The 23726-nt window shown below is 38.8% G+C and overlaps 1 protein-coding gene across 3 annotated transcripts in view; it reads left to right on the plus strand.

Moving 5' to 3' along the window:
• Window positions 1-231: 231 nt before the first annotated feature.
• Window positions 232-23726, plus strand: part of LOC110829044 (uncharacterized) — an 82473-nt gene continuing 58978 nt past the window's right edge. The window contains exons 1-2 of one of the 3 annotated variants that reach the window (XM_022062347.2): window positions 232-2599; window positions 4454-5180. The gene's annotated coding sequence lies outside the window, so the exon portion shown is untranslated. The remainder of the gene's footprint in view (window positions 2600-4453; window positions 5181-23726) is intronic. The other 2 variants (XM_087348220.1, XM_022062344.2) reach the window with 2 other exon arrangements.

A 23726-nucleotide genomic window follows, 5' to 3' on the forward strand; every position in this document is an offset into this window, starting at 1 on the left:
TTTCAAGGTTTAATATATTTTTAGACTTCTAAATTTACAAACTCTTAAAATTTTGAGACATTAAAGGGATTAAGATTTTTAAGTTTTGAGTCTTTTCTGAATGTTGGAATATTACGAGACGAACGACAGCGAACACAAGTTCGATTCGTATAGTGGGACTCATAAATCCTTTGCTCTGAGTAAAATTTCTGTAAACATTTGAACACCATATTGCGATTCGGTAAGGTAGGTTTAGTGCTTGTGGTAAGTTCTATTAGTTAATTTGGTGACCTTGTCTGAGCGAAGTTGCTTCCGGTCATGTGACCCAGGATTTAGTTTGTATGTAGTTTGGCACAATGTGATGTTGGTTTCTTGAGTTTGCTGGATGTAAGTGGTTTATGTTAGCAGTATTTACAGTTTGTGTTTAGTGTTGTTAATTCAGTGTGGCTTGGAAAAATCAGTGGCCATTGAAAAGATCGGCAATTACGGATGGATGTGTTAAGTGCTCAGAAAACTGTCGTAACAGTGTAATTTTAATACATGTGTTTCGCATTAGTGATCTGAGTACGTCAAGTTGCAACCACCTAAGAGACGAAGAAGTCGTTTTAATGCCTGCATTAACAGTAAAGAATAAATACATTTTACGTGATATGCACAATGCTCTATTGTGTGATAGCAAAATTTACGAAACTAAAAGCATTACGTTTACTTACAAGGTAACGTGATTTACCTTAACCAAACTTCGGCCGTGACATCTGGCTTATGCAATTTAGTATCTGTGTTCTATATTTCGCCAGAGTACAGTGATCGTTTGCTATTAACGAGTTTGCTGATCTGTGTTATATAACCGTCGTCATTAGAATTATGCTTAATCACATTATACTGTCTCACAGCCCAGTTATTTTGACTCCGATATAAGACTGTATTAGGCATTGCTTAACAATTAATCGTATGAACTATTTAATCAAGAGAAATGAATACTGATACAGCGTTATGTGATTTTTAATTGTATAAGTGTATTTGGTAGTAATGCGAGAACTATAGAGGAATAACAGCAACATCAAAAAGTTAGTAGGCTCTACGTGAGAATAATAAGTGACATAGCGAAAGAAGAATACAACAGGAACGAAACAGAAGAAGAGAGTGGGTTCAGAGCTGGGCGGTCAACCATACCAGGTAATATATTCCGGCTTAAAAAGGTAGTTGAGAATAAAATAGCTACAGCAAGAGAACTTCATCTGCTTTTAATCGATTTAGCGAAAGCATGTGATAACGTACCTACCGCAAAACTGTGGCCAGTACTACAAGAATCTGGCATTAATCATACCGTCGTCAAAGCAATTAAAACAATTTATATAACAAATCAATATTAAAAGTGCGAATAGGAGAATAACTATCAGAAGGATTTCAATGCAACAAGGTTTTGAGGAAAGATTGTAATGAGTCTCCTACGTTATTTAAAAATCGACATAGAACAAGCTTTAAGAAAATAGAAGAGGAAATGTCGAGGTATGGGAATAGAAATGAACAACAAAAACTTATGTACGCTACAATTTGCCGATGACCAGGTGTTAACAGCACAGGATAAAGAAGACCTAGAATACATGGCACAGAAATTGAAAGACGAATACATAGAATTTGGGCTTAACATTAACATTAGCATTGACAAAAGCAAGTATCTCTATGCACAGAAGATTAAATAATATTACCGGGCGAAGAATACAATTACCTGGGAATAAAAATACATGAAGATGGGAAAGATACACATGAAATAAAACAACGAATGTCGTATGGTAGAGAAGATTAAATGGAATTTGGTGGAGCAAGGAAATTACAAAAACGAGAAACACAAATATTTACAACGCCATCGTGAAGAGCATAGTGACATAATGATCAGATGTGTGGAGAATCAATGAAACCGAAAAGAGAAAAATACAAGCAGTGTAAATGGACGTATTAAAGAGATCGGCTAGAATCTCCAGAAGAGACCAAATAACCAACCAGAGACTAAGAGAAATAATGAATGTCTATGACACATTGATGGATAATATTAATACTTAGGCGACCTGTTCTTCAGTGCCTTGAGCATCTACGGGTCTCAACTTTCGTTGGCTTTGATCTATTAGACAGTTGGTAGGACTCCTTGGATGAGTGATCATCCTGACGCATGGCATCTGTACACAGGACACCACAACACAGGGAGACACAGACAAACATCCATGCCTTGAGTGGGATTCGAACCCACGGTCCCAGCGGCACAAGGCCCACGCCTCAGAACACGCCACTGTGACGGCTTTAATGGGTAATATGGAAAAGAAACAACTGATTTGGTATGGCCATGTAAAACGAATGAAAGATGAAAGGCTACCGAGAGCAGCGATGGAACGGTCACTTCAAGAAAAGAAAAGAAGAAACGTGGAAGGCCGCCAAGAACATGGGTTGAAGGCATTAGGGCTTACAGACGAAAGAAGAATGGAGAAGAAATTTGGGGATCGGGAGGCGACGTCAGACTCTGTGAAACCGATTGTGTTTATAAGTGTATTCGTGGAAACAGAGGAAAAAAAGACTGTACACTGAACCTGGGACTACTGTGTGCGTGCTTCATTGAAATTATTCAGGGGTAAGTGATTTCTGTAATTTTCATATTCACTTTTCCGGTTTTTTTAAATAAAAATATGTCTCTTTGAGCCCTACTTGGGACGGCCGCCATCATAGTTTACGGATGTTTCTCTAGTATGTATAATTTGTATAATAATTATCATGAAATTTTATATTGACGTTGTGCTATGGGTGATTACTGTGAAAACATATTTTCTAAATTCCCGCACGCTTTTATACCAACGACAAGCTTGCTCAAAGTCGTGAGGTGGGGCACTGATGGCGTGGTGGTCACACTGTTGAGAACTGCAGATGTCTGTTGGCAGTTTGATTTAAGGCAATCTTTGGTTTCGTGGTTTGTTGGAGGCTCGAATATTTGACGTTTAATTATATGAGACAAACATGTTTATACGTTATTTTACGGCGCGGGCTCAAAGCTTAGATAATTTACCGTTGAATGACAAATGACTGCGATAATTATTAGTGAATTGGTAAATTATGTGGGAGAATCGATCGTAAGTAATACAAAGTAATGAATTTCAATGCAGGTTCAGAAAAAAAACTATGAATAAGCTACTTCAGTATAGGAGATTGTGTGTTCGAAATTTTTATCGGAATCAAGCGAATTTGAATCAGGAACGTTTTGTATAAAGCAACATCCGGTGTGATCGAGCATGTTTGTGTACGGTGAATTTCTTTTAAACTAATATCTCAGGCTGAGGTAAACCACGACAAACTTAAAATCGAATGTGTTCTGATCCAAATTCGATTGAGGGAGGTTTATTGTTTGTTCCTTGAGTGTCAAATGTGTTCGCGTTGAAGCTACGTGCTGGTCTATCTGTGCCATGACATCCCGAGGTGGAGTAGTACTACTTCTGGAATGTTGCGTCGTGTAGTCTGGTAGATGTCCCCACCATGATGATGGAGGCACTATGACCTCTGAAACGTTGGTGGACATCGACCAGACTACACGGCGCAACAACCCAGAAGACAGCAAACTTCAGACTCACCGCTGTGAAAACCTCAAATCTTATAAAGTAATCGGCATCAAGTGTTACGAAACCGAAGATTTATTGACACGGTCGCAGTAATCCACCGTTAGACGCTGTCGTAACCCGACTAAAATATTTCATATACATTTCTCTATTATCACTTTTAATATTATTAAGTTTTCCCGACGAAAATTTTGTTGCGTCTTTAATGTCTCAGGTGTAATGCAGGGGTGGGGAACCTGCGGCCTTAAGGCCACATGTGGCCTTCTAGGTCCTTAAGTGCTGCCTTTTGACTGAATCCAAATTTTACAGAACAAATCCTTTTATTTTTATTAATACATTTTTCAAGACGCCCTTAAGATCACAAATGACGGATACCCATCTAGAGGATCAACTGAAACTGCGGACCTCCATGCTGCAACCAGACATTCAAATGCTTTCTAACAAAAAACATTAAAAGAGTAATTATTATTTTTTTCCGTCTAATCACAATTGTATATAAATAAAATTATACATAAGATATTTAAAATATCATTTACATATTTGGTACAACTTTTTACTACATGTTTCGGTTACATTGAACCATCTTCAGGTGTAAAAAGTGTAGTAAAAAGTTGTACCAAATATGTAAATAATATTTTAATATCTTATGTATAATTTTATTTATATACAATTGTGATTAGACGGAAAAAAAATTAAATTTTAATTCACAATATGACGCAATTATATCAACTTATTAAAAGAGTAGTTAACTTTAAAATTAACAAATAGTTTTTATTTTTTTTAAATTGGTAAGTACATAGTAGTTAGATTTTTACAAAATAATGTACATTTTTAAGTATATCTAATTGAAGTTTCTTGAATGCGGCCTTATTTGATTACAGATAAATTAATGCGGGCTTCCAACATGAAAAGGTTCCCCACCCATGGTGTAATGTATGACCTGCCCATCGCCCCAACAATATTAGCTGAAGCTCACAAATTCACAGGGTCACAATTATATTCGATCACCTGCTGACCAATAGAAGTAGTTTAGAGTGATTTATCTGTGCGTACACGGAGAATGAATGACAATTAGAACTCATTCGTAATGAGACTGTGCATAAGGAGCAGAGTTTATTTAACCCTTTGAAGCCGAAGATCGTCTGAATATTATTTATGAATCCAGACCGTACCGCGAAGAAAACACTTCACTTAACCATTAGAAGTCGAATCAGGCGGTACCACATAAGTTTAACAAAAGAACATCCCGGTCAAAGCCTTAAAGGAACAGACAGATACATGGAAAAGGAAGGGAGTAAACACATTCAGAAGAGGGAAATAGTTTAACGTCCGCAGTTTAATAGTGAAAGTGATAACTTGCCAAGGAATGGGGCTCAAAAAATTTCCTTCACCAAATTCTGTTCCATTCAGTGCATTTGTGTGAAGCTAGTATCCTTGAAGTTTTATGCGATGCCGAGTTAAATTGGACACGATCACGAATGGAGGAATCAGTGGATCGATTCTCTCGACGTGACCTCACGTGACCTAGGTGGTTCTGTAGGTCAGTGTGGTTAGAAGCGTCGCCGCGTGAGGACGTACCAGTCGCCGCGTCTCTCTGCCAAGAAACTCGTAAGTCCACATCAGACGCTGGTGGGTGTTCGGTTTAGCTAACACCAGCAGAAAAGTTCGCTGACTGAAATCTCTCGCCTTCTTTCCTTCCCAGTTGATTAATAATATTATCTGTGCATGCAAATAAGCAGAGTGAAGAATAAATGTAATTCTAATTCAATGTTTTTTACGAGGTTAATGAACTACGTAAGGACATGTTTGTTTCAATTCAAGTCAAATTACTGCATTTATCTAGTTTCTTGTCTCAAATATTAAACGTCGAAACATAGAATTATCATTTTGTTTTGTGGCTGTATCGTATTTGTTGGAGAAGGAGGAAGAATTGTGTAGTTCAGCTGTTCATTGGTAATGAAGTATCACGGAGAATTTCTTTAAATCGATCGTAAGGTTATGGCTGCTGCAGTGATATTTGAATTCAGTTAGTTTTTTCATTGAGGTGACGAAAATAATTTTGCCATGACACCGCGGATTATGACTTATTTTACAGATAAAATATCTCGTAAAAAAAATTTCGTGTTTGGAAACGTTCCGTATTGACAAATAATTTCCCTTACATTTCTATACAATATCGTAAAAGTTTATGTTTACATTTAACCGAAAACGAGTTATTTTTTTTAAAGATCTGTGTGACTTTCATAAGCTAACATGTAAACAAAGCGAACAGGTTCTTGTTTTTAGTAACGTTTCCATAGCAACCGAGGCAAGAGATAATTATTATATTTAAGGTGGCTCTGTTCATAAGTTTCTCTCTGTCTCTCATTTTCCGAAAAAAGAACATGTATTTATTTTCTTCCGCTTAAAGTTGTTGCAATGTTTCTTTATTAACAGTATAAAGTATACATTCTCAGTAAAATATTTTTTGATAACCTGATGACTGTTTCATAACACAAATGTTGGCGCGAAAAACTAATTACATAATTTTGTGGGGGCGACCGAACAGATGGGATGAGTAACCAGTGTTTATAAAATATTAATGGAAAGTGGCCCCTTGGAAGACCTAGAAGAAGAGGGGAATATAAGACCAAAAAATATATATTAGATAACTGTTGGGAGTTCTAAGGCTTTTCAACGGTAGTCATCACCTGAATTAGGTTAAAAATGTTTTTTCTTCAGAATGATACAGGCGTGAGGTGTCCTTTGTTCTCTCTCTCTCTCTCTCTCTGTTAGCCCCCCGCTCCCCGTTGACAGCATTCGTATTATTGTTGAATGTTGTCAGTCATGTTTAATGACAATGCGGTGATGCAGTGGCGCACAGCGTCAGCTGTACGCATGTGCGCTCTTCGTAGTGCAGGATAATTCAGATTTGATTTTAAACTCCAGACTATGTTCGTTTCCAATCATAAACCGAATATAAAACCTTTGTGTTGGGCAAGGCCGTGGTCTAGGCATCACGGAGTTTTCCTCCGGGGGCTTCCCCGGTTTCTCCGTGGCATCCCAACAATTACACCATTCACACACAGAAGAAGGCAATGGCAAACCACTTCTGGATCATCTGCCAAGAACGTATATGAACAGGTCCCAGTCCGAGAAAAGGATGGAAGGATCCTGTTCATATGGACCTGTCGTCAGACAGAACACTAAAAAAAATAAATAAATAAATTATTCAGAAATAGCCATGGTGGTCTAACGGTTAGAAACTTTATTCATACGTTTTTTCCGCGTACAAATTTGAATATGATAAGCATTTTTAAAAATAAGTTAATAACATTTAGATTCAGATAAACTTATGCTTCTTACTCGGGAGGTCCTGGGTTCAAATCTTAGCTGGAGACCGGGTATCCTGAATTTGTGTGGTTTTCTTCAGGCTGTTCCGATAATTACCGTGATAGTACTTTAAATTAAGTTCCAACTATTTACTTCCACGTTCTTTCTAATTGATTATTCATTGATCATACCATACAACGCTGTACAGCCTGAGCTACTGATAGCGTCGTTAAATAAACCGTACATAAAATGTCTGATGCATGTAAATTGTATTTGATCAGTGCGGTCCAAAGTCCATCTCATTTGTGCTAATGGAATGTCCACTGATCAACTTGGTGTCGCGGTAAACTTCTATCCGGAAGTACCCGATTCGAATACCGGTCTTTTACCGGCTTTTATGGCAGGTTTTCGCATTCTTTCTCAGTCTCTCCCGGCGAATGCCACAGTTTGCCTCGTTCACTGTTCATGATCAATTCCGATTCTAATTTGACACCGTATGACCTCTGTACTTGAATCAGCATTATTTAATAGCGTTGTAATGAACACACTCGGTTTTCAGAGCTTCGTTTTTGAATTCAAGATAAATTACTCGAAGGGATATTGGAATTACAGGAGATGCGATTTGAAATTTTCACCGTGGTCAGAATGTGGACCACAGTCTTCTGACTTGTAACGCCTTATGGTGTTATACGTGGTTACCAACATTTCGAAGGAACGTGGCGTCTCCATTTTCAGTGAAGAAGATGGAGACGACACGTTTCTTGCACATGATGGTAAACCCAGAAGACCGCTATTTCCAATTTCATGAAAATAAATCAACAAGAATACAACCGCATTGATGACGTATGTGCTGGACCATTTTGCACATTTCAGATGTCGATTCTGGTTCAAATGGGATTTAAGAAAAGAGTTGTGAATAATAATATTACGTTGTGCATGAAATTTCCACCCTGAAGGGCAACATTAATTACTTAACAGTCATTTAGCATTACGCAGTCACCCATAAAATTTCGCTTGACTCCACCTTTTACTTATTAGTTACAGCAGAACACGAATGAATACAGCCACACTTAAAAATTTATAAGACGGCTCTTCAAAAAGATGCCCTACTTGAAGTTCTACGTAAAATTCAAACAAAGGGAAAATGAAAAGATAACATTCAGTTTCTCTGTTGGTTTTTCGTAGTTCTTATTATTAAAACCGTATATGACGTGGAAAAAATAAATGTTACTGTACTCTTAGTAGGGAAGCAGTTTAAAACTAAAAACCCTTAATTAATTGAAACAGTTAAAACTGCATCATGTGTTCGAAAACATTTTAAGTTCTGTGCTAAAACATTCCTTTATTGTTTGCCCGATGTTCCAAAAAGCAGCGAATTCGTCCATTCTTCACCCGCGGCTTTCTTAAAGTAATTAAGTTTTGTTTAACATGAGCGTTACCTCCGTGAACTCCTAGTTATTAAAGACAGGGCCCAGTGGTAATTATATGCATCTCATAATTTAAGAATTAGTAGCCCACAGAGGAGCCACGGTGGTCTAGCGGTTAGAACGCTGGCCTTGTAATCCTAGGGTCTCGGGTTCGATTTCCGGCGGTGCCCGAATTTATACCTTGTGTTGGTCAAGGCCGTGGTCTAGGCAACACGGAGTTTTCCTCCGTGGCATCCCAACAATTACACAGAAGAATTCAATGGCAAACCACTTCTGGATCATCTGCCAAGAACGTATATGAACAGGTCCCAGTCCGATAAAAGGATCGAAGGATGCTGTTCATATGGACCTGTCGTCAGACAGAACACTAAATAATAATAAGATGAGGTGGTCTAGCGGTTATAACGCTGGCCTTGTAATCCTGGGGTCTCGGGTTCAATTCCCGGCGGTGCCCGAATTTATAACTTGTGTTGGGCAAGGCCGTGGTCTAGGCAACACGGAGTTTTCCTCCGGGGGCTTCCCCGGTTTCTCCGTGGCATCCGATTCACACACAGAAGAAGGCAATGGCAAACCACTTCTGGATCATCTGCCAAGAACGTATATGAACAGGTCCCAGTCCGAGAAAAGGATGGAAGGATCCTGTTCATATGGACCTGTCGTCAGACAGAACACTAAATAAAATAAATAAATAAATTATTCAGAAATAGCCACGGTGGTCTAGCGGTTAGAACGCTGGCCTTGTAATCCTGGGGGTCTCGGGTTCGATTCCCGGCGGTGCCAGAATTTATAACTTGTGTTGGGCACGGCCGTGGTCTAGGCAACACGGAGTTTTCCTCCGGGGGCTTCCCCGGTTTCTCCGTGGCATCCCAACAATTACTCCATTCACACACAGAAGAAGGCAATGGCAAACCACTTCTGGATCATCTGCCAAGAACGTATATGAACAGGTCCCAGTCCGAGAAAAGGACGGAAGGATCCTGTTCATATGGACCTGTCGTCAGACAGAACAATAAATAAATAGCCCACAGAGCGTCTATATGGGTTTTATGTGATTTTCAGTGCAAACAGAGATTATTTCCTTGAACAGCGTTGACCAGTTGATCTTTGTAATGGTGAAGCGTAGTGTTTTCTTTGAGGTCCGGACTGAATTTTCATACATATATTTTGCGCGTTATTTCTTCCGTTTACTGATTTCTTGGTCTTTAATTTAAAGTGGTAACTTAACCTAACTTTGCTCCTAATATACAAAAAATGAAAGCCCAACCAATCAGAAACCAAACTAAGGGTGGAGTCCTACGCAAGCGGAAGACATCGTGCCTTACTACGTTACGTTATTTCTGCGTACGAAACGCATTGCTGGAAATTGTAAAGAGTGCTTTAAAACTATAACGGTGGTTATGCCGATGCTAACTGGCTGACCATCAGTCCCCTGGGTCACCCTTGTGTAATGTGAGCATTTACTTCCATTTCTATCACCTTCTATAGATATGTTTCTATTTACAAAACCGAGAGTTGCAGTACGACTGTTTCGTAAGAATGCATTTTAAGCAATTTATAGTACATTACTAGTGTGAAGAGTTTATTTAAATGTTTAAATTTCATCCAATACAATGTATTTTTATTTTATAATTAGCGGGATAGTGTACGGTAGAAGGAACAGCCACTACCGCAGTTGCATGGCTTGTGCACGTGGTGATTTTGAGTACAGGACTGTGATATCCAAAGAAAAGTTAACAGGTGTCGGTTTTAAAGGTGATTTCTTGAAATATAATTCGTGTTCTTCAACAGGATAAATAATTTTGCTTTTGCGCGTTTAGTAAATATTACAACGCTACGGCCACAAGCGTAATACACCACTGTTATATCTGGAAGCACTATAGTTTGACGAGTTAAGGAGTTCCCCTCTTCAATTGGCTCCCCCCCCCCCCCTATGAATCGAAATTTTCTGTGCTCTGATGTGGTTGGTGAAAAATGGAATCTCTAAATCCAAAATATTTGCCTATTACTGACGTGCCAAGGTGAGTTAGTCGCAATGCGAAGACATTATATTACGAAACTTACAGGTTCCGGACGTGGCTGCGGGCAGCGGACCTCCCGATCGGTCATGTATGATTCACCATAGAACGGACAGGCCGCTTTTCTTTACTAAAATTAAAGATACCGAAAATTCCGAGATATTTTTGTCGATAGAAGTGCGAACTGCGGACTGAAGCGTCCCTCTGTTTATTGTCTTGCACGATCTTAATGGTGTATCCTCAAGTCAAGTTAAAAATCAGTGGTATTAAAGCATCTCCTTTTTAATACCATTCTGAAAACGAAATGCGTCAGACTTGCCGATACGGACATAGTACGGATTTAATTTAAATATATCTTAATACTGTTAAGTGAGAGCCACGGTGGTCTAGCGGTTAGAACGCTGGCCTTGTAATCCTGGGGTCTCGGGTTCGATTCCCGGCGGTGCCCGAATTTATAACTTGTGTTGGGCGAGGCCGTGGTCTAGGCAACACGGAGTTTTCCTCCGTGGCATCCCAACAATTACTCCACTCACACACAGAAGAAGGCAATGGCAAACCACTTCTGGATCATCTGCCAAGAACGTATATGAACAGGTCCCAGTCCGAGAAAAGGATGGAAGGATCCTGTTCATATGGACCTGTCGTCAGACAGAACACTAAATAATAATAATAACTGTTAAGTAGTTTCATGGATAAGCAATACAGTTTTGATGTTATACAGTACATATCTCGGGAGTCATGTGATTTTTACTAGTCTATAAACATGTAGGCTGACGGTTCAGATGTTCGAGTCTCGCAGTCATCTGCCAAGTTTTGTGCACATTTAATAGTTCATAAATTCATAAAAATACTTTGTGAAACTCATTAGTTTTGTCCATCACCCCTTCTTGTTATTAAATCTTATATCGTCCCACGTCTTATATTGTTTATTTAATGTGCATTTGCCTTAAATTCATTATGCAACTGCAGTTTTTGATGCCATGATTCGAATTACGCTCCTTCTTTCTTCAAGGCGTAGTTTATGCTGCAAAACTTTGACTCCTTCTCTAAAATACCTTTCCAAGGCGTCCAAGTTACATTGTAAGTTTTCCAACACACACCACACGTGTGGGATATCACTTTTTAAACGTCTTTCCTTACTAATGCGTTTTAGTTGATTTACTCCGCTGTTATTCTAGTCAGGTCGTGGCGTGCAGTTCCACCTACGAACAATAAAACTGTGTGGGTCAAAGGGTGGACTCGTGACGTAGTTGCATGTGGACGGGAACTGCCCTATGCCTCCAACACGTAATACATAACACGCTCTTTTCCTAGTGGTAACAGAATCCTCTCTCCCGTGTGAGGAAGCTAAATTCTGCAGCACAGAAGTCGCTCACGTTAATATTAAACACCTGTTTTATAATTAACTACATGCATTAGCGTCCTTCTTGATAAGCTGATACTTTCTTATCTGGTTAAGAAATTTAAAACACTTTATGGAATGGAAGGTTCATTACCGTCTTAACAACAGCCAGACATTGGTCCGTATCCTGAGCCACTTGCATCAATTCCTACAATTTCTTTAAGATTTATTTTAATATTATTATTCCGTTTATGCCAGTCTCGTAAGTGATTTTATCCCTTCTGGGTTTCTACTAAAGTTTGTCTGGATTTCTCAAGTCCCCCAAATTTCTTCATCTGGTCCTCTTAATATTTCTGTTGAAGACTGAAGTCTAAGAAGCATCTCATTATACGATTTACGACTCTGGTCTCAAGTACTGCCAACGTGTTTTATCCTCCTTGTGAGAGACAAAGTTTCACATCTATACGAAACAATTGTCAATATCATATCTTTTATTATAATGTTTATACCGAGAACTTTCTTCGTCTAGTTCAGTGGTATTCAACCCTTTTTGTTCACGTACCCCCAGATATAATTTCTCTTCAACTTTGTACCCCCAAAGTTGTTGGTGTATAATTCAAATTATGTATAGTATATAATCTACATCTAAAATAAATTAAATAAATTACAATACTGATTATTCAGTGTTTATCATAAAATAATATATATTTTTTTAAATTTCACGTACCCCCTAAGATGTCTTCGCGTACCCCCGGGGGTACGCGTACCCCAGGTTGAATACCACTGGTCTAGATCGTCCACGAAAATTTTGCTGTACATTTTATTCAGCCAATTTCAGTTGTGGTACTGCAAATAGAAAACCGAACTGAACTTTCTCGAATACAGTGTGTAGTCGACTTTTCGGGAGACATTTGGATGAAAAGCTGGGTGTTGTATTCTGGCAAATACTGTAGAATCAGAATGGTTCGCTTATAGATTTCGTTAAACTCACATCGTAATGTAATGCGGAGAGACGTAATTAAGGGAATACAGAAGTGTTGATAATGGGGATTATTTTATCGACGAATTGAAAGATGTAAACCGGAAAGCGAGACCAGTTCTAATTACTGGAGTAATTATGTGTAATTATTGTCACGTTATACGTATTAACAGACAGTGTTTTAACGATATAATTGAATCAAATTAAGTACATAATAATATCTGATAAAATATTAACGGTGCATTTATTTATAGAGGACTTTCTTCATAAAGCTGTGTCATTCTTTTGAAAATACATACAGTCCACTACTGTAATCTTGAGACTTGCGGGGTGGGAGCGTCTGCCTTTAACGCTACGTACTTCCTGCATTCCTTGCAAGTCTCAAGATTACAGTCGTGGATTGTATGTGAAATTGTTGGTTATATTGCAAAACTGAAAGAGCTGTAACTTATCACTAAATGAAGAAACACACACAGAACTAGGGACAACATAATTACAGTTCACAAAATGAGTTTTACTCAAAGTTAGCTGAAGCCGGGAACCCCTTATTTCGGTAACTTGGAAGGCGCTTGTGCTGACCAAGAACTGATTGACGTCACCCTCGAGCAACAGAGATGGAATGATCAGTAGGACAGCCGAGGTTGTCCCTAAAATGACGGCCAAGTCGGCGCAACGAGTGGTCCAACTATTCGGCTACCCTGACTGACCTTTTCTGTCCTTTTTATCAGTTGTAGGCAAATGCCAGGGTACATTTGAAAAAGGGGCACGGCCAGCCTTCTCTAATCATGGAGGTCTTCTGCCAAAATGATTTCCTCCAAGTCTCAGAGGCTATCAGCCAAAGCGGCCCCACCACTTCTTGGTTCAAATCCTACAAAGCCACCCAACCAAAATCCTTTTCGCAAAGGACAAGTTTCTGTTGAGATAATTTCCCACAAGTGGCAATAGCCCCTAGTTTGAAAAGTCAACTCCATCCTCCATGACAAAGATCCTGTTAGCGCAAAAGCATATCCCCCTTTGTTGTTTATGAGGAACAATTTGCCATTTACAGCATTGCGTATCATACGCAGGATTGGTCTTTCGTTTGCTAAAATCACCACGCCATTAGCTAGCTTTTCGGTTGGTTGATCTACGTACGAGGTCTACAAGGCGGCGTAACCCAGAAGCCCAACACAACTTTTTCGAGACTGTGACAAATTATAATCTCATATAACTGATTTAGGAGATCCAATAGAACGATCCTCTCTCAAGTACTTTCGTACGCCTGCCAGCCACAGTTTGCCATAAAAGGGAAGTAAGACGGTAGCTTTCTTGTAGTAATAGCTGGGTGTTTGGCGGACATCAAAGATGCAATACAAGAACAAAATAAAAAGTTTTATTCTAGTTGTAAAAAATATACTGTTTCATAAACAACTGAGGGAAGTCCGTCCATTTATTGTGTACGGTGGGGACCTCTGGGGATGATCCAACCATGCCGAAGGCATAAGTTACCTCCGAGAGACAAACATCAAGACGGCCGCGGACGCACTGTGACTCCGTTCTGTCTGTAGGACCGTTCGCTCCACCGACGAGTACAGCGGAGCAAAAGTCTCGAAGGCTTATCGTTTCAAAACTGACTGAGGTTCTGTTAATTTGCTAATTCAGTTGTGCTGTCGCTACAAAACTAGTCTTGTTTCTAAATAATTTATTACGACGTAAGGAAGCTAAATAAATTCGTACGAGCGCACTCTATTTTAAACACACATTGTAGATTACACGCATACACTGCTGTACTGTATTTAACAACAAATTACTTACTGTGTGACTCACAGAAATTCTTAGGAAGCTGGCAGTCAAGAAGTTTGCTTACTTTTATTACCGCGTCTGAAATCCTGTGTAATATTTCATAACATTCTGGTTTTTAAGACGAGGAGTTGCTAGCCCCCGTCCGACCTCAATTATGGAGGACCACCCCTTATCAGGTGTTCATGACTGCTTATTCATTATATTGGCAGCTTTCCTACATACCATTTCGAAATGATTTTGTATTTGTCTGTTAATGCAATTACAGCACACTGTAAGTCAGTCGGGTTCCTGGTATCTGACAGCCGTGGTCCCATTCACCCGAACGAACTTCAAGCGCAGATTATTTCGAATTACGAACTGGGAAGTTATTTGAAGGGACCAGCTCGTGGCGTATTTTAAGATTCTGTCTACGAATTTACCAGGTAAAAAAGTAAAGTTTGTCCCACTATACGCCATGTAGGCGTTTGGGGTGAGTGGAGGTATAGCTCCTCTCTTCCTTGACCCCGGAACTAGATGGGGATGAGTGGTCAGCATCACGCCCCGGCCGGCTTTACCCCCGGGAAAGGACCCCGGTACCCATTGTAGAGGAGGCTGGGTGGGCCCCAGAGCCTGTCTGGACGCAGAGGCTAGAGGAAAAATCCTCTGCCCCCGTCGGGGATCGAACCCCGGTCGTCCAGCCCGTAGCTAGTCACTATACTGACTGAGCTATCGCGGCTCATTGCGAATTTACCAGGTAGCACTGAGAAATACCACGATAAAGCCAGCCGTCTTCGTGGCGGTCGAGAATCGAAACCGGGACTCTCCACTTACGAAGTAGCTATGCCAAAATCTTAACAGAAATAAATGTGGACTGCTGTCTGGTAATTATTATCACCATCACCATTAGAACGGATACGATTATGGCGTATGTTCGTAGTTCTGAAGGCCGATAAAATCAACCATGAAGGCAACACCCCGACCTGGGTACATTCAATTACACAAGATGCCAGAAACATGCAACACGTCGATCACATGATAACAACCCGCAGAGGGGGAGGTTTGTTCGTTTCAATCCATAATTTTGTGTTCATGTGACGTCTGATAGGCAACGGTCTCAGTTGGCTCAGTTTTCTGTGCCAGCTTTTCGTGGTTCGTGGAGATGAATTATTTCTCAGTACCGTACACTCCTGGCTAAAAGGAAATAACACAAATAAATTCCTTAATTTTGTTGTAAGTTGAAATAAAAGCGTCTGAAAACAGTTTTCATTAAAATATTTTGATCTAGGGAGAATAAATTACAAAAAAGGCTCATGTTTTGTCTTTGTACGTCCATTCACCGCGCTGGGCGTCTCGCTAACGACTGTCGCACGCCCGCAGATGTTCCAGACTCGTTACGACTTAATTCGCATGTTGTCTGCCCTTTTTTGAAGTTTCACTAAGTCATTAACTGACGTAGTACTTTTGAGATGACCCTATGAATAAAAATACAGCTGGTTTAAGTCAGGTGATCTTGAGGGCCATAGCTCGAAAACGAAGCGTCCAAGGACCCATGTTCACACATATATTTTCGAAATTTTTTGCACATAACATGACACTAAATTGGTGGCGTTTATGTCAGAAACACCCTTTTTCTCCAAATGCATCCTTTCATAATTTGTTTTTCACTTTTGCACACAGAAATTAGTTTTTTGTTCCATCGATATTCTGATGATCTTTTTGCTGAATGAACGTGGCCAAACATTTTTCTTCTCACGTGCTAATAATTTTTCCTGTTGAAGGACCAAAACATCCCTTCTGGCACTATTGTTAAAAAAACTAACAGCCAGTTTTCATTGTCTTTAACAATATTTTTTAAGAAATGGGAAATTACCATAGCATAAGCACAAATACGCATTTTAATTAAGTGTGAACAATTTAAAGTCAACAGCACGTGGGACACTTGTACATAAACAGCAAACGAGATAAGGATCACGTAATCTCGTATTTCTTGTTCTTACGCTTTCGCTGTTGGGCTTTATGGAAGTTTTAGTCTTTCAGAAATACTCTGCGAAGAATGCTGTAAGTTGTCTAACGTTTCAGCAGGCGTTATACTCGCCATCCTCAGAGTGAATGTTTATTTGAAGGAAACTCTCGTAACGTTAGACCATTCATGAGTACGAAACGCATTACTGGAAATGGTAAATGCGCCTTTTGAACTATAACAGGGCACGTGCTTGCGCAGTCGGGATTCTTATCTTGGCGGAAGGCCCTGACATGTTCAGACCAGATGAAATTGCATCTGGCGGAAGATTATTTCATGGGGCAACTTGTCCTTATGGATAGGAACTTTGGTTAGATGGATGTCTGGGAGCTGAAACCAGAAGTTTTGAAATCGCTTTGGCTGGCTAATGGCGTCTGCGACTTGGCTTTGGCCGAAGGCCTCAATCATTAGCGAATGCAGGCGGTACCCCTATTGAATTTCACTGACATTTATCGTGAAACTGATGAAGAGTACGGAAAAATTCATTCGGGTTAGCACAATCGTTACGACACCCGGACCGAACCTAACCTAACCTAACCTACATGTTAAAATATGTTGTAAACTGCCCGAGCCTTAACCATACCTGAAAGTATCCAAGCAAATTTTAATTATTTTCTGAGTTTTTTAAATTAAAATTTTTCAAAATAAGTGTTAACAAATTTCAAAAATATTTATTTAATAAAAATGTTCCGGTTTGAAAAAGTCTGATTCCAGAATAGACAAAAATTTTAAACTTTTATAAATATTCAACATTTTAAAATTTTTGGAAAATTTACAAAATTTTCTAAGGTTTTCAGAATGTTAAACAATTTTTGGCAATTTTAAAAATTAAAAAAATTGCAAAATCTTTCAACAATTTTAATATTAACAACTTTGCGAAATTTAAAAAATTGTTAACATTACCACAAATTTTTAAAAAATTAACAGTTTCCATAAATTCCAATATCTTTAAATATTCTAAAAATGTTCTCTGTTTTTCCTTCTCTGGGGTAAAACGCGGCCGGGGCGTGATGCTTACCACTCACCCCCATCTAGTACCGAGGTAAAGACTGAGCAGCAGTGAATCCTTCTCTCCCCCCAAGCGACCTACATGGCGTGCAGCGGGACTTCTTTACTTTTTCTTTACATTTTAAAAACCTTACTTAACCTAACCTAACCTAACAACCTGACCTAAGCTAATCTACACAAGGCTGCTGTTGTCAAGTCTCCGATGAACAAGTCTTCGAAACTCTACCTAGCCTAATTTAAAAATTCTTTATACTTCCATTGTTTTCAATTTTTTTAAAACTTTAAAAATCTTTAAAAATTGCCGAACTCTATTATAAAAATATTCTAATTTTTCATTATATTTTAAGAAATCTTTAAAATACTCAAACATTTAAAAAATCAAGGTTTGTAATTTTTTTATAATTTTTAAGAGCTCAGAAATTAAAAAAATTAAAAAGTCAAAGTTTTTAGAAATTTTAAAAATCATAGTCATTTAATTTTTCCAAAATTCTTTGAAGTTTTCGGTGTATTTAAAAACTGAAATATAATAAATATTAAAAAGTTAAAATTTTAAAGAATTCACAAAATTTTAAGATATTTTACAAACTCTGTATCTATAAAAAGTAAAATAATTTTTCAGAATTTTAGAAAATATTAAAAAAAATTATTATTAAAATGAAACTATTAAAAATTTACACTGAGAATTATACGGAACATAAAGAAGTACAGATTGTCAATTATGGGGCAGGTATGTACCACTATACTTTTAAGGATTAAACACTATTAACAGAGAGAATGGATGCATTTCTGATCATGGTGGATGTTTCCAACACTAAATATGGCATTGCTATTGTGATTTCAATGTAATTATTTTTACAATAGAACGCGTATCAGGAATGGTTTGCGTGACTTTTCGATCGCTCTGTGTTATCCGACCTCCGTTTATAAAAAATAGGGTCGGGTTGATTATTGATCGATTGATTGCAGTGTTTAGAGTTGACTCGCTGCGCTGGTTAGCTGCATAGAAAACTTAACCAACGCAATCTGCTTCTTAGCAGTGCATTTCCAGATGCAATGTTTATAACGCGATGTCCACATTCCAGTAGGCTTCTCATGGTTTTCGAAGATCCATTTAACTAACTCAATGTAGCAGAATCCTTCTCGAGAAGCTATTACTCACTCAGCTAGTTAAGAAATTCCCCGAATATATATTACCATGATTACAAGATGACGTCACTCTTTGATTTTATAATCTCTGTAAGATTGGTTATCATACGTGTTTCAGAAGTTTATATTTAATGAATCCAATATGCAACGAGCTTAGAAACTTGATTCGCCATCATTCTGGTATTATTTTTGACGGAGAATTAGAAAATGTACCAATTACGCAATGTTTAACGGCGTGCGGTCTATATCGAATTTAATGGGAGTGTCCTATTTAGTTAGTATGTTAACGGAAAACAGAAAGACAATCACACACACAAACGGACATATTACTAGAGAAACAAACTCGGGAATTTGTGTTCTGTTGTGAAACTGAGTGGGTATATTTTCATAACGCTTTCTTTGTTATTTTACGTAGCTTATTGGTCTTGATGTTCATTTGTTGTAGGTACAGACGTTTTAAAGCAAATCACATTACAGTTATCACGGTGCACATAAATTGTGTTCAAATCGTTGAATATATATTCCGGACGTAAATAAATAATCCAGATAAAGTTATGACTTAGATTTAAATGAGGTATCAGATTTATATATTTTATACACGATGATTAATTTTACATAAAATTGATTAATGTTCGATTTGTGCTTTATGTGAATCAGAAGTTACACCGAACCGACACGAACGAGTCAAGTTTTTCGTGACAGTTTTGACGACCGATACAGATTTTATACGCGTCGTTTCGGAAGTGTGCATTTCACGCACAGAAAGCGGAATACGAAAATCATGCTTAAAGGACTAAAATATCGACATAAACATTAACACTGAGTCACGTTACAGCTCCCTTTTACAGTGAATAAACTCCAGACAAGTTTACATTGATTTCTTAAAAAAATGTAGCTTTCCTGTTTTATTTACAATTCGGTGCAAAGTTTGTAATTCGCTGACAACGATGCATAATTAGGATAACATGTCTGAAGACGAGACACTCATTGGAAGATAGCTGTCTTCTGGATGTAGCGCCGTGTACTCTGGTAGAAGCTTACCAACGTTTCAGAGGTCCTTGCTGCCTCCATAATCAGGGTGATGTCTCATCCAGCATCTTCAGCACCTACGCGTGTTCAAATTGCTCGCTGTGCAGATAACTCCGAGAGGGTTACAACGCGACTAGTCAAATAATAGGATAACACATTAACATTCGCTTATCCTGCTGGTGCTACATAACCTCAAAATTTAAATAAAATCGAATAATAATGGCCTCAGATGTATTGGAGTTAAGACCTGACCACTGCCTTCCTGACGCAGAGTACTCGCATGAAATAAGTTTTCAGTTGTCATCATGGGATTAAGAAATTCATCACTGTAATCACAAAAGCATCAGTTTATAATATCCAGAGCGAGTCAGTAGCCTGTATTAGCTTGCGTATTGACCGGAAATAACAGCGGGTCCTTATGATTCGTATTCTATTCCTGAGTTTGAATCTAAGCCCAGACACAGTCCAGATCGATTGAATTTCGTTTATGCATCTCATAATGTCGGGGGATTATTGTCACGTGATCATTAAAAATTATCTTGAAACTCGACGTTACATAACCTTAACAATTCAGAAATATAATTTTATAAACTAAACCTGTTCTGAAATCTAAAATGCTTTCTCCACGAGGTTTTTCAACCAATCTCTTGTACCCAAACGAAACAAGTTTGAAAAGTTACTGATTTTAAATAAGTAGAGTAATTTTTGTCTTACTTCCGGTTTAAAAATATTTAATATTCTAGTTCAGCACTTGCTTAAATTTAAATACTGATACTTATCCGTTTCGGACAGGGTTTATAATTTCCACATGTACTTACTTTAAGATAAGTATTTCAGAGTTAATATCCCATAAGTATGTTTACCGCCACGGTGGTCTAGCGGTTAGAACGCTGGCCTTGTAATCCTGGGGTCTCGGGTTCGATTCCCGGCAGTGCCCGAATTTATAACTTGTGTTGGGCAAGGCCGTGGTCTAGGCAACACGGAGTTTTCCTCCGGGGGCTTCCCCGGTTTCTCCGTGGCATCCCAACAATTACTCCATTCACACACAGAAGAAGGCAATGGCAAACCACTTCTGGATCATCTGCCAAGAACGTATATGAACAGGTCCCAGTCCGAGAAAAGGATGGAAGGATCCTGTTCATATGGACCTGTCGTCAGACAGAACACTAAATAAAATAATAAATATAAGACGTCCTACAACTCACTTCATTTTAAATCAATCCTAGTAAATTACCAAAAAAAGAAGCTCTCATTAAAACACCTATTTAATTCTGCCCAGTTAAATGCCTGTGTGTTGCGTTGGCCCGCTTCACTGGTGTGCCGGAGAAGTTGCCTATATGGCACGGCGATAAATCCGCGCCCTTCGGTCTAATTTTACGACGTGTTTGTTTTGTTAGTTTTATGGCCTTTTGTGTTAACTTTAAGTTATTTCGAACCCGCGACCCCAGAAAGGCAGGTCGCAAGCGTCGAGTCTGGTTTAATTTTCGAGTTTGGTCGCAGTGCGTGATAAGATGGTGCTTCAACATGGGTCGACTCACCAGTCTCTGCACTGCGAGTGATTGGCGAGAGACTTCTCGATTGGAACGCAGTAAGTGTGTCAGTTCCGCCTGCGTGCGAGGTCTGCTTTCGTTTGCTGAGGGACAAGATATTAGTTACTTCCTCTTGAAGAGAACAACAGTAGAAAGGTGTATTCCATTGGAGTACACGTGTTTTCGAAGTTCATTTGTTGCTAGTTTGCATTATTCCTTACCTCGAAATTAATTTACTGCAGATATCAAACTGTTTTTTTTATTTTTTTTATTTTTAGTGTTCTGTCTGACGACAGGTCCATATGAACAGGATCCTTCCGTCCTTTTCTCGGACTGGGACCTGTTCATATACGTTCTTGGCAGATGATCCAGAAGTGGTTTGCCATTGCCTTCTTCTGTGTGTGAGTGGAGTAATTGTTGGGATGCCACGGAGAAACCGGGGAAGCCCCCGGAGGAAAACTCCGTGTTGCCTAGACCACGGCCTTGCCCAACACAAGTTATAAATTCGGGCACCGCCGGGAATCGAACCCGGGACCCCAGGATTACAAGGCCAGCGTTCTAACCGCTAGACCACCGTGGCACGGTATCAAACTGTTACTGAAGTAAGAATACTGCATGCAGTTAGAGACTAATTTTGCGTGTGTGAGCATTTATTTAAATGAACAGCAATTAAAAAATTCTTTACAACAGAATTTGCGCATCCTAATAAAGTGTGTATTTTATATCTTGCACAGTTTATTGTAAATTAACCATTGAAAATTTCCGGTGTTTGATTACACCTTCAACTCTGGTGCCATTACAGATTAAAATATAATTCGCCTGAAAACTTCTTTTGTAGAATAAGGTATTGAACCAAACTCCTTGCAGTGGTTTTCGAGATGAAACATACGACCTTCTTTCTACAAATTCAAATTTATTCAGACCAGTCGGTGCGCGTTGAATGGTTTATTGATCTGCAGATGTCATTGTTCATGCGGTGACAAAGCGTTGCCAATCTGTTTCGCTAAATACAAACCACATGTAAAAACGTCTAAGATAAAATTCTTACATCTAGGTGACGTATGCATTTCATACTCAGTGGCCATTCTTATACGATGTCCCGCGTTTTAGAAAATCGAGGAACGAAGACGTTAACTTCACGTGAAATAGCTTGACCGACTCGAACGTAAATTAAATCCAAACGACGAATTAATCAAATCTTATAAAGTTTTTATAGTTTTTATTGTTTGTGTGCGCAATATTTTCAGTGTTACCAACACAGATTTTGAGGTGAACTAGGACTGCCTTCAATATTTTTATTTCCATCGAAATATTACCAACATATATATTCCATTATCGCCACGGTGGTCTAGCGGTCAGAACACTAGCCTTGTAAGCCTGGGGTCCCGGGTTCAATTCCCGGTGGTGCTCAAATTTATAACTTGTGTTGGGCAAGGCCGTGGTCTAGGCATCACGGAGTTTTCCTCCGGGGGCTTCCCCGGTTTCTCCGTGGCATCCCAACAATTACTCCACTCACACACAGAAGAAGGCAATGGCAAACCACTTCTGATCATCTCTGCCAAGAATGTATATATGTATGAGCAGGTCCCTGACAACCTGAAGAGGTTGGAAGGATCCTGTTCAAGATATATGGACCTGTCGTCAGACAGAACACTACAAATAAAAAAAAATATTCCATTGCAAATAATTGATTTGTGGCCTATTTGACATTTCTGTGTCAGACCAATTATTTGTGGCATGTGGATATTTTTATAGATGGTAGCGAATTTTATAGTGATCACATGAGCTGGGTCGAAGCAACGCGAGGTCGCTTTAAACTGCAGCCTTTATTGTTGGCGTTGTTGAACGTTCGTGTTTAATTACGTGTTAGCTGGTTAGTGGGTTAATCTGACTTGAAAGGTTACTTGTTTAAAGGCACTCACTATGGCTAGATTTGTTTAGAACGAGAAAATAAATTAAATCAAGAGAACGAGCGGTTCAGACAACATTTAAATCAGAAACGTACCGGGTGACAGTTAAGTCCATCACCATGGGGCAAACGTAACAGATTCGTAAATAGACGGACGCAGATTTTGAGGGTTAACCCAAAACGACTCAGGTTTTAAAAGAACCGCTTTCAGAGGAAATGTTTGTGTTGCGAGTATAAGTGTTACCCGAAATTATGCCTATTATACAAATAATGTATTAGAGAATTCATAATTTAACGTGGGCATTGAAGATTGTGGTCTGAATTATTATTTTGAATTCCACTTGTGTCGAAAAGTGTCTGTTCACCAGTGTTCAGCCTCTAATCCAGTGGGGGGGGGCTTTTGTGGACACGCTAATGAACCTTTGTATTTCATAAAGTGTGGGTAATTTCATGTCTAGCTGATTTTCTGAAGAAAGAGCCCGTTCAATGGAGTTAGTTAATCAAGATCCATTCACAGACAGATGACGAACAGGTCTGCCTATAAATAACGAAAATAACACAGTCTCTCCTCTTATGAAACGAAAGTAAAATGGTTCATAATGTTACCATTACAGAGGAGACTGCAGTATTTCATTTCCAGAATAAAAATAAACACTGACAATATCATTCATAAATTG

Source organism: Zootermopsis nevadensis, unplaced genomic scaffold (assembly GCF_977971745.1).
Source record: "Zootermopsis nevadensis isolate Lab colony 2312 unplaced genomic scaffold, Znev_1.0 Znev_ptg000002l, whole genome shotgun sequence".
In the NCBI taxonomy this organism is placed as follows: Eukaryota; Metazoa; Arthropoda; class Insecta; order Blattodea; family Termopsidae; genus Zootermopsis; species Zootermopsis nevadensis.